This window comes from Eulemur rufifrons, chromosome 8, assembly GCF_041146395.1.
Source record: "Eulemur rufifrons isolate Redbay chromosome 8, OSU_ERuf_1, whole genome shotgun sequence".
Classification (NCBI taxonomy): Eukaryota; Metazoa; Chordata; class Mammalia; order Primates; family Lemuridae; genus Eulemur; species Eulemur rufifrons.
This window is the reverse complement of record NC_090990.1, coordinates 39,882,996-39,894,356: the sequence shown is the minus strand read 5'-3', so window position 1 is coordinate 39,894,356 and position 11,361 is coordinate 39,882,996. Positions and strand designations below refer to the sequence as shown.

Below are 11,361 nucleotides of genomic sequence, written 5' to 3'. Positions count from 1 at the left end.
TTTTCAGGCCATTTTTTGTTACACTTTGATCGTGACTTTCAAGGAATTTATTCATTTCCTCAAAGTTGTTGAATTTATTGACATAAATTTTGTAATATCCCCTTATCCTTTTCTATATGTATATATATAGAATCTGCGGTAAGGCTACTTCCCTCATTCCTGACGTTAGTGAGATGCATCGCCATTCTTTTTTCCTGATCAGTTGGCTAGATGTTTATCAATTTTATTGACAGTTTCTCTCTTTTTTCTTTGTTGGTTTTGCTAGAAATATTATACCATACTGTGTAGTGGCTCGCGCCTATACTCCTAGCACTTTGGGAGGCCGAGGCAGGAGGATAACATGAGGCCTGGCGTTTGAGAAGAATGTGTGTTCTGCGACTGTGGGATTCTGTAAATCTGGTCAAGCTAATTGACAGTGCTGTCCAAGTCTACTGTATCCTTGCTGATTTTCTGCCTCCTTGTTCTACCAATTATTGAGAGAGGGGTATTGAAATCTCCAACTAGAATTATGAATTTGCCTAGTTTTCCTTGGAGGTCTATCAGTAAAAGCTCATGCATTTTGGAGCTCTGTTATTAAGTGCATAATCATTTAAGATTATTATATTATCTTGATTAATTGACCTATTTATCATTATTAATTAAGTTTCTGTATCCCTGGTATGGTAGTCCCTCCTTATCCATGGGGGCTATGTTCCAAGACCCCCAGTGGATGCCTGAAACCACAGATGGCACTGAATCCTATATATGCCATATTTTTTCCTATACATACATACAAACCTATGATAAAATTTAATTTATAAATTAGGCACAGTAAGAGATTAACAACTAAAAACAAAATAGGACAATTATAATAGTATACTGTAATAAAAGTTATGTGAACATGATCTCTCAAAACATATTATACTCTTCCTTCTTCTTGTGATAATGTGAGATGATAAAGTGCCTATGTGGTGATCTGAAGTGAGGTGAATATTGTAGGCATTGTGGAGTAAATGGAAAATTCCAGAAATAAACAATTCATAGGTTTTCAGTTGTGGCCGTTTTGAGTAGCGTGATGAAATCCTGTGCAGTCCCACTTCATCTCGCCTGGATCACTGGTGGTCACTGCGTAGGTGTCTTAGTTGTCACATTGATGGTGATTGCCCTGCAGTGCTCGTGTTCAAGTGACCCTTATTTGACTCACTAACAGCCCCAAAGCGGAGAGTAGTGACGTCGTGTTTTCAGACCACAGCTGACCACGGGTAGCCTTGGAAAGCGAAACTGCGGTTAACGGGGGACCACTGCCATATACTTGGCTCTGAAATCTCCTTGTCCGATATTAATTTAGCCACACCAGGTTTCTCTTGATAAGTATCAGCATTGCATATGTTTCCATCCTTTTGCTTTTAGCTTTTTGTGTCTTTACATTTAAACTGTGTTTCTTTTAGTCAGAATATTATTGGTCTTGCTGTTTCATTTAATCTCACAATCTCCTCTGCTTTTTAACTGGGATATTTAGGCCACTTGCATCATATTTAATGTGATTATTGATGTGGTTTAAATTATCCTGCTATTTGCTGCCATCTGTTCTTTGTTCCCTTTTTCCTTTTTTTCCTATTTCTTTCGGATTAATTAAATACTTTTTATGATTTCACTTTGTCTCCTTTTTTTATCCCTTATGAACAAAAACTGTGTTTTATTTTAGTGGTTGCTTTAGGGTTTATAGTATAAATCTTTAATTTATCATAATCTCCCTTCACGTGATATTGTACCATTTCATATGTAGTATAAGAACCTAATAATAGTGTACTTCCATTTCTCCCCACCTGACCTCTTTGCAATTGTCATACATTTTACAAGACATTGCTGCTATTCTCGTTTAAACAGCCAAATATCTTTAAAGAGATTTAAATGGTAAGAAACAGATACGATATATTTAGCCATGTAGTTGTTTCCAGTGCTCCTTATTATTTTGCATGTAGATTCATATTTCCATCTGGTACCATTTTCCTTCTGCCCGAAGGGCTTCCTTGAACATTTCTTGTAGTGCAGTTCTGCTAGTAATAAATTTGTTCAGTACTTTAAAGAGGTTTCCCACTGTTTGCATTGTGTCTGATGAGAAATCGATGGCATTTTTATCTTTGTTCTTCTGTATGTAAGGTGTTTTTCTCTGGCTGCTTCTAAGATTTTCTTTATCATTGCTTTTGAATAATTTGATTATGATGCATACCTTGGTTTTTTTTTTTTTGTTTTTTTTTTTTTTTTTCATGTTTCTTGTGCTTAGGGTTCATTGGGCTTCTTGGATTTGTTTTCATCAGATCCTCCCCCCCAAAAAAAATTTTTTTTAAGGCAATGTCTTGCTCTGTTGCCCTGGCTAGAGTGCAGTGACATCATCATAGCTCACTGCAACCTCAAACTCCTGGACTCAAGCGATCCTCCTGCCTCAGCCTCCCAAGTAGCTGGGGCTACAGGATGTACCACCATACCCAGCTAATTTTTCTATTTTTTGTAGAGGTGGGGTCTTGCTATGTTACACAGGCTGGTCTTGAACTCCTGGCCTCAAGCGGTCCTCCTGCCTCAGCCTCCCAAAGTGCTAGGATTACAGGCGTGAGTCACCGTGCCCAGCAAGCCTGAAAATTTTTTGACCACTATTTCTTTAAATATTTTTTCTGTCCCCCACTTTTCTCTCCTCTCCTCCTGAATTTCCAGTTATACACATGCTAGGCTGCTCGAAGCTGCCCTACAGTTCACTGATACTCTGCTTGTGTTTAAAAAAATTCTTTTTCCTCTCTGTATTTCGCTTCGGATAGTTTCTATCATTATATCTTCAAATTCACTAATTTTTTCTTATGTAATATTTAATCTGCCATTAATTCCACCAGTGCATTTTTCACTTTAGACAGTGTTGTTTTCATCCCTAACAGTGTGATCTGGGTCTTTTTTAATGCTCCATGTCTCTATTTAACTCTTTCAATATATAAAACACAATTATAACTTTTAATGTCTCTCTCTGTGGATTCTAATATCTGTATCAGTTCCGAGTTGATTAGATAGATTGATTTTCTCCATATTATGGATTATATTTTCTTGCTAATGCCTAGTAATTTTATTTTAATATAACAGCTTTTTGGAGGAATAATTTACAAAACACACAATTCACCCATTTATTTTAAAAATATTTTAGGCCGGGCGCGGTGGCTCACGCCTGTAATCCTAGCACTCTGGGAGGCCGAGGCAGGTGGATCGCTCAAGGTCAGGAGTTCGAGACCAGCCTGAGCAAGAGTGAGACCCCGTCTCTACTAAAAATAGAAAGAAATTATATGGACAACTAAAATATATATAGAAAAAATTAGTCGGGCATGGTGGCGCATGCCTGTAGTCCCAGCTACTCGGGAGGCTGAGGCAGTAGGATTGCTTGAGCCCAGGAGTTTCAGGTTGCTGTGAGGTAGGCTGACGCCACGGCACTCACTCTAGCCCAGGCAACAAAGTGAGACTCTGTCTCAGAAAAAAAAAAAAAAAGAGTTTTAAAATAAAAAAAGAAAAAAAAATATTTTAATTTACTTATTTATTTTAGAGACAGGGCCTCACTCTGTCACCAGGGCTGCAGTGCACTGGCACGATCATAGCTCACTGCAGCCTCCAGCTCCTGGGCTCAAGCGATCCTCCTACCTCAGCCTCCCAGAGTGCTAGGATTACAGGTGTGAGCCACCACGCCCTGCCCAATGTTTTTTAATATATTCACAGGGTTGTGCAACCATCATCATAATCACTTTTAAAACATTTCCAGCTGAGTGTGGTGGCACATGCCTGTAGTTCCAGCTACTTGGAAGGGAGGATCGCTGAGCCCAGGAGGTCAAGGCTGCAGTGAGCTATGATCGTGCCACATGCTCGTGCCACAGCTCTCCAGCCTGGGTGACAGAGCTAGATCCCATCTCTTAAAACAAAAACAAAAAATGCAAAAAAACCCCAAAACCCACATTTTTATCACCCCAAAAAGAAACTCTGTACCCATGAGTAGTTACTCTCCAGCTCCCCATCCCTAGGCAACTACTTTTTCTCTATAGATCTGCCTGTTCTGGACATTTCATATCAATGGAATCAGACAATATGTGGTCTTCTGTGACTGGCTTCTTTCACAGACATAATGTTTTCAAGGTTCCTCCATGTTGCAGCATGTATCAGTACTTCATTCCTTTTCATTGCTGAATAATATTCCATTGTATGCATATACCACATTTTGTTTATTCATGAGTTCATGGACATTTGGGTTTCTACTTTGGGGCTATTATGAATGAACATTCGTGTACATGTTTTTGTGTGAATCTACATTTTAATTTCTCTTGGCATGGGACTGCTGGCTCACATGGTAACTGTGTTTAACAGTGACTGCTGTTTTACATTCCGGCCAGCAGTACGTGAGGGTTCCAATTTCCCCACATCTTCACCAGCACTTGCTATTATCTGTCTTTTTTATTATATCCATCCTCGTGAGTGTGAAGTGGCATCTTATTGGGGATTTGATTTGTATTTCCCTGACGGCTAATGATGTTGAATATCTTTTCATGTGCTTACCAGTCATTTGTTTATCTTGTATGGAGAAATGTCTACTCAGGCCCTTTGTCTATTTTTTGAGTTATTTGTCTTTTGTTGTTGCGTTTTAAGAGTTCTTTACATATTCTGGATACTAGACCCTTGTTAGATATACAATTTGCAATATTTTCTCTCATTTTGTGGTTTATCTTTTCACTTTCTTGACTGTGTCCCTTGAGACATAAAAGATTTTAGTTTTGATGAAATCTAATTTATCTTTCGTTTTTGGTCAATTGTGCTTTTGGTGTTACATTGAAGAAGGCTTTGTCTAACCCAAAGTCATGAAGATTTATGACTGTGTTTTCTTCTAAGAGTTTTATAGTTTTAACTCTTAAGCTATGATCCATTATGAGTTAAATTTTGTATATGCTATGAGGAAAGGGTCTGAATTCATTCTTTTATATGTGGCTACAGAATTGTCCAGTACCATTTGTTGAAAAGACTATTCTTTTCTCGTTCAATTATCTTGGCACCCTTGTCAAAATTGATTGATTGTAAATTGAGGGTTTATTTCTAGACCATACCAAGTAATTTTTTACTGGATGCTAGACATTTTCAGTTTTAATTTGTCAGGAGCTAGATATTTTTGATTTCCTATAAATGTTTTTGAGCTTTGTTCTGGGATTGCAGTCAAGGTACTCAGAACAGTTTGATCCTTTAAGGTCTTGCTTTTAAGATTTGTTGGGTGGGAGCAGAGCCATGCTTAGTCTAGGCTGATTATTACCTAGGATTAATTATTCCCCACTACTGAGGCAAAGCTCTTCTGAACGCCATACCCAATACCCCGTGGATAATGAGGTTTTCCAATCTGGTAGAAACAGGAATTATTCCCAGCCCTTTGTGGTCATCAATATTAGACCCCTCTAATTCTTTCGGGAGGTTCTTTCCCTCACGTGCATGTGCTGATCAGTACTCTGTTGGAGCACCCTCTTCAAAGGGGCACTCAGCATATCTCCGGAGCTTTCTCTCTGTGCGGCTTTCTCTTCTCCAGCATTCTGTCCTGTGAATTCCACCTGCCTCTCGTTCCCTGAACTGTTTCATCATCTCAGGTCAGGGATTCTGCTGCTCTGCCTGTGCTCCTTCCAGGCAGTAAGCTGCAGCAATCGCAGGAAACCCCATTGGTTTCCTGGCTCTCAGGGGTCATTGTCCTCTAGTGTTTTGAAACAGTTGCTTCATACATTCTGCCCAGTTGTTTTGCCAGGCAGGAGGGAAAATGCGGCCTCCATTATTCTATCTTGGCTGCTTTCTGAATCCTTTGAGCAAATAGAGGGAGATGCATCTGTCTTAGTTCAGGCTGCTGTAACAGAATATCATAGACTCAGTGGCTTAAATGACAGAAATTTATTTCTTACAGTTCTGGAGGCTGCAATTCTGAGATCAGGCTGCCAGCATGGTCAGGTTCTTGGTGAGGGCTCCCTTCCTGGTCACAGCCTCACGTGGCCTTTCCTTAGTGCAAAGAGGAAGAGAGAGAGGGGGAGGCGGAGGAGGAGGGGGAAGGACCACCTGATCTCACCCAAACTACCTCCCAAAGGCCCTACCTCCAAATAGCATTAGATTGGGGGGTAGAGTTTCGACATATGAATTTGAGGGGGGACACAAACATTCAGACCAAAGCAGCTTTCTTCAGAGTTATCCAGCCCCACTCAGTCCTGGGGGTCCACACTTTGCAGATTTATTCTCCCTTGTCCACCGAGAATACAGGCCCAACCACCATTATTTCATTTTGTAGGCTGGGAGACTGAGGCAGTGACTCGGGCCTCCTATTCACCCCAGGTGGGAGTGGTGGAAGTGAATGTGATTAAGGCCTGCAAAATTCTCCATTTAGCCTGCTCAGTGCTGTGGGAAAACGCCTGGACCTGAGAGTCAGTCTGGGACTGACACCTGCCTCCGGCCTCTCCTGGCACGTCCCCCACACGGCTGAGCCTGTCTGCAAAGCACGTTGTGCTTTATAGAGCACTTTATTTGGAGGAATGTTGTTATCCTCATTCCATCATCTTCATTCAGTTTCCCAAAGAGGAGTCCCAGGATCTGCCACACCTGATTCCTGGGGGTGGTGGAGGGGGTGTTGCCTGTTTAAAATGCAGATTCCCGGGCCCAACCAGCTCTCCAGAGTCAAAATGGAGGGGTGGAGGTTATCCGCCCTTTTTTAGAACCACTGATCCAATGGTTCAATGGTTCAATCCACTAGTCAATGATTTCCTTCTTCAGAGCTACGATACTTGCTAGATGTGCTATTCTTTTTTTCTAGAGAAGGGGTCTTGCTATGTTGCCCAGGCTGGTCTCAAACCATGGGCTCAAGAGATCCTCCCGCCTCACCTCCCAAAGTGCTAGGATTACTGGCATGAACCACTGCACCTGGTTAGACTGGTGTTTTACCAAACAACTGGGCACCATATCCTATCCGACTCGACACATGAGATTAACCATCACAATGAATAAACTTCTCTCTGAGCCTCAGCTTTGCCATCTGCAAAATGAAGAGCTGTGATAATAGTTTAGGATTCTACAAAGGAATGATTATAATTAGGTAAGATATGGATTATACTTTTTAGCTATGTGCACTTTCACTCACACTGTACCATTTAATTCCTACAACAATTCTATTAAGCATGTTTGTTACTGCCTTCTTTTTTACAGATGAGGAAATCAAGGCCAGAGAGGGGAAGAGATTTGTTGGCAAGTGGTGGAACCTGGATGAGAGCCTGGATTTTTTTGTTTCCAGTATCTTTTTTTTTCCCCTCTCCCTTTTACTGCCCAAGAAAGGCGAGAAGAGCGATCATCAATGGCAAACGGGAGTTGCAGCAAAGCAATGCCGAGAGCCGGCTTCACGCTCGGGAGAGAACGCTGCGATCCTCCTCGTGGCTTCCGATGCTCTACACGGTCGGAGAAACCTCTCTAGTAATGAACTATAGAAATGATCCCTGTAAGTATAGTCTGAAGCCTGGATTTTCTGATTCCCAGTCTAGAGCTCATCCTTTGGGCCCAAAGAACCATCTTTGAGAGTTGATAGGGAGGGAGGAAGCTGCCGGGAGCAGGAAGCTGAAGCAGGCACAGAGGGGACTGCTACGGGGACTCAGACCCAGACCATAACAGTAAGATGTCAAAATGCGCCTGGTCAGGCTGACCTAGGAAGTCCAAAATGTAATTTCCCTTCTCTAGTGGAGAGAGTACAGGTATGGCCAGGGCTCCACACCTGGTGTATTAAGAACGACTAGCTCAGGGTTTAGGATAACTCTCTAAAAAAGTAAAGGTGGCAGCCAGGTGTGGTAGCTCATGCCCACAATCCCAGCACTTTGGGAGGCCGAGGCAGGAGGACCGCTTGAGCCCAAGAGTTTGAGGTTGCAGTGAGCTACGATTATGCCACTGCACTCCAGCCTGGGTGACAGAACAGGACCCTGTCTCAAAAAAAAAAAAAAAAAAAAAGTAAATATGGCAAAAGATGCATTTTAAACTTGGCCAGAAAAGCTGGGTCATTGCTTTTTACTTGTTAGGAGTCATTTAGCACTTAATGTTGCCAGAATATTCTATCACAAATCTATTCCAAAGCCAAGAGTTCATGTTACTCCCAGACCAAAGCTGCAAAAAGACCGGCAGTGGAAGTACTAGACACAGAGCAAGGCCTCCTGATAAGGTACTCTATTCATTTGGACTGGGATTATTCCCCGTTTACTTCCAGGACTCCAGAAGAGCAAAGCTAAATTGAATGCTAAAAGGGCAGTAGGGAGAATCTCAAAACCACAAAAAAATCTGTAAGTGAACTCGGCAAGACTTGTCAAGAAGCCAAATTCCCAAGCACTTTTGTGGCTGGGAAAGCTAATGGCTTGTTCTTTCTTGAACACTCGCTGGGCTTTCCCATTCCCTGGGTATTTCCCTCTGCCCAGAGGCTTCAGGGGAGAATCCATTTCCTTGCCTTTTTCAGGATCTAGAGGACGCTGCATCTCTGGCTCTTGGCCCCTTGAGTGTGTCACTCCACCTTCCTGCTTCCATTGTCATGTCCCCTACTGTCGGCTCTGACCCCCTGGTCTCCCTCTCATAAGGATTACACTGGGCCCATCTGGGTCACCAGGATAGTCTCTCCTTCCCAGGATCCTCAATTTAATCACAGCCACAAGGCCCCTGTTACCATGTAACACATTCACAGGTTCTGAGGATTATGACACCGACATCTTTGTGGGGCCATTATTCTGCTAACCACAGTGGGTAATGGGTACATGGGGGTTTGTTCTATTCTACTTTTGAATATGTTTGAATAAAAATTATGAAAGAAAACCCTCTTTTAGCTCCAAGACCCCAGTTACCACAACAATTTGGAATTTTTACTCCATTACGTGGTAGAACTTCTTGAAATTTTTCTGTAGTTCTTATCTCCACTTCCTCATCTCCCATTCTCTTTAACCTGTTCCAGCTGGGCTTTTAACAGTCACCTCTCCCGCCAACCCAACCAAGGCCACCAACTCCGACGTGCCAAACCTACTAGTCAGTTATCTGTTCTCATCCGACTTGGCCTCTCAGAAGCATCCAACACAACTCACCGTGCACTTCTTGTTGCAGCGTTTTCATTTCTAAGTTTATTTTAAATACTTTCCTGCTTTTTCTCCATCCTCAACATCTGCTCCTCTCTGCATGACCTTAGGTGTGGGGGACGGCCCTAGGCCCAGTCTCAGGCCCTCTGCTTTTCTTCCTTTCTGTCCCTTGAATGTGCCAAGCATTTCCCATCTTGGCTTTTGCACTGTTCTTTCCCTACTGGAGACCCTGTCCCCGTAGATGTTTGCGTGGTTAGCTCCTTCTTATCACGCTTCTCAGCTCAAATGTCACTTCCTCAGAGAGGCCTCTGTAATCCCATAAATTAATTAAAAATCTAAATTAACTTTCCCCATCTCCCAATATCCCATTACCCTGTTCCATTTTCTTTAAAGTGCCTTACACTATGTGAGCTGAACTTGTTGATTTTTTGTTCTCACTCTTTGTCCGTCTCGCCCTGCTAGAATGTAAGCTCCTCAAAGGCAAATGCCGGTGCTGGGCTTGTTCCCTGCTGAATCCCCAGCACCTGGTACATGCTGAATGTTCAACTGACACCTTTTCAAATAAATAAATTAATGGCTCAGGGTTTTAAAAAAAATGAATATATGGAAAGAAAAATTGGCCTAATATCAGATTCTTATGTAATTCTAACAAACTAAAAGATTCTGATTCAGTAAATATGGGTGAGGTCCAAGAATCTTTATTTTAACGAATACCCCAGAAGACACTGGGACAGGGGTCCATAGGCCATGCTTTTGAGAAGCACTGATTTATTTATTCTTGCAAGCGTTATGTAGGAAGGCAGCACAGTTTTGAAGAGGTTTGAGGATTAGTAGAATTGAATCACTTGTTGAAAGTTCATAATGAGTCAGCAAGTGAATTCTAATAAGACAGGAACAAGAAATTCTAATTTTAAAACATTGCTTATTCTCACATGTAGGTTAAACACACACAAAGATTACCCCATTTGTATTATGCTGGTTATAATTTCCTTTTTTTTATTTCAAAGTGTTATGGGGGTACAAATGTTTTTGGTTACATGGATCGATGTTGTTATGTTTGAGTCAGGGTTAAAAGTATACCCATCACCCAGATAGTGTTCCTTGTGCCCCTTAGGTAGGTTTGAGCCCATCCCCTCCCCGTTTGATTTCCATTGCGTTTCACTTCCTTCTATGCACATGTGTGCTCATCAGTTAGTTCCAATCTTGACCTTCATCTCAATCACGAAAACAAAGCCCAGATTTTCGTAACTCCATTTGAAAGATTAGAATGAATTGCTCAGATCCAAACAAGAAGTATTTGTTTAAAAGAATCACCAGCAGAGAAAAATAAGATCCTTGAAAGAAAGGATTAAAGAAAATGAAATCTTAGCATTAAACATACACTGTGTTTATAAAAGAGAAGTAATCAGAAGTTACGGAAGGTCGATTTGCCTTCCAAAGTAATCGGAATGAGTGGATGTTTGAAGAGTAATTCTAGATGCCATTTTCTGACATAGCATCGCACCCTAGGCAACAATGGAGTGGTGTTGGTGGTGTGTGTGTGTGTGTGTATTGGGGGTGGTGATCAAATTAGACTCAGGATTGACTAACAATATATGCCAAGTTCAACAAGTACAGATGGCTGTTGATTTGCACTCAGAATTTGGCAAGGTGTCCAACTGTCCACTCAATGACACTTTAAAATTCAACTTTACTTTTACAAAGAAAAGCAATCTACACTGTAGTTGCCTTTTTCACTTTATAAATTTCAGAAATCGGAGCTTTTGATATGATCCTGGGTAACAGAACATCTTTACAGGGGTAGCACCTTGCTTAGCTCTAAGTAACAAATAAACACATACCATATCGAAGATCTACATAGCTAAGATCTATCTGTATTAAAATCCTGGTTAAATTCCTGAGCATTTCCAAATGTTAAACCAATGTTCTCAATTTCTTAAGGTACTTTCTCCCTTCCTTTTACTTGCCAGTAAGTCTTGCTTTTAGCTGACCTTTTAAAGATGGATAAGGGTCGAGCAACACTGTCCAACAGAAATATAATGCAAACCACAAATGTAAGCCATGTACGTGACTTTAAATTTTCTAGTAGCCATATTAGAAAAATAAAAACAGGTGAAATTATCTAATTGCCATTTTAACATGTAATCAACACTTTGAAATGTAGATATTTTTCACTCATACTTTAGGGTACCAAGTCTGAGATCTGATATCCAGTTTGCGTTTTGCAGCACATCTCAATCTGGACTAGCCACATTTCAAGTGTTCAGTA

The 11,361-nt window shown here is 41.2% G+C and overlaps 1 pseudogene; it reads right to left on the bottom strand.

The window, feature by feature from the left end:
- Nucleotides 1–7,303: 7,303 nt before the first annotated feature.
- On the bottom strand, nt 7,304–7,506 carry LOC138390956 (small nucleolar RNA U3; annotated as a pseudogene).
- Between the last annotated feature and the right edge of the window lie 3,855 nt (nt 7,507–11,361).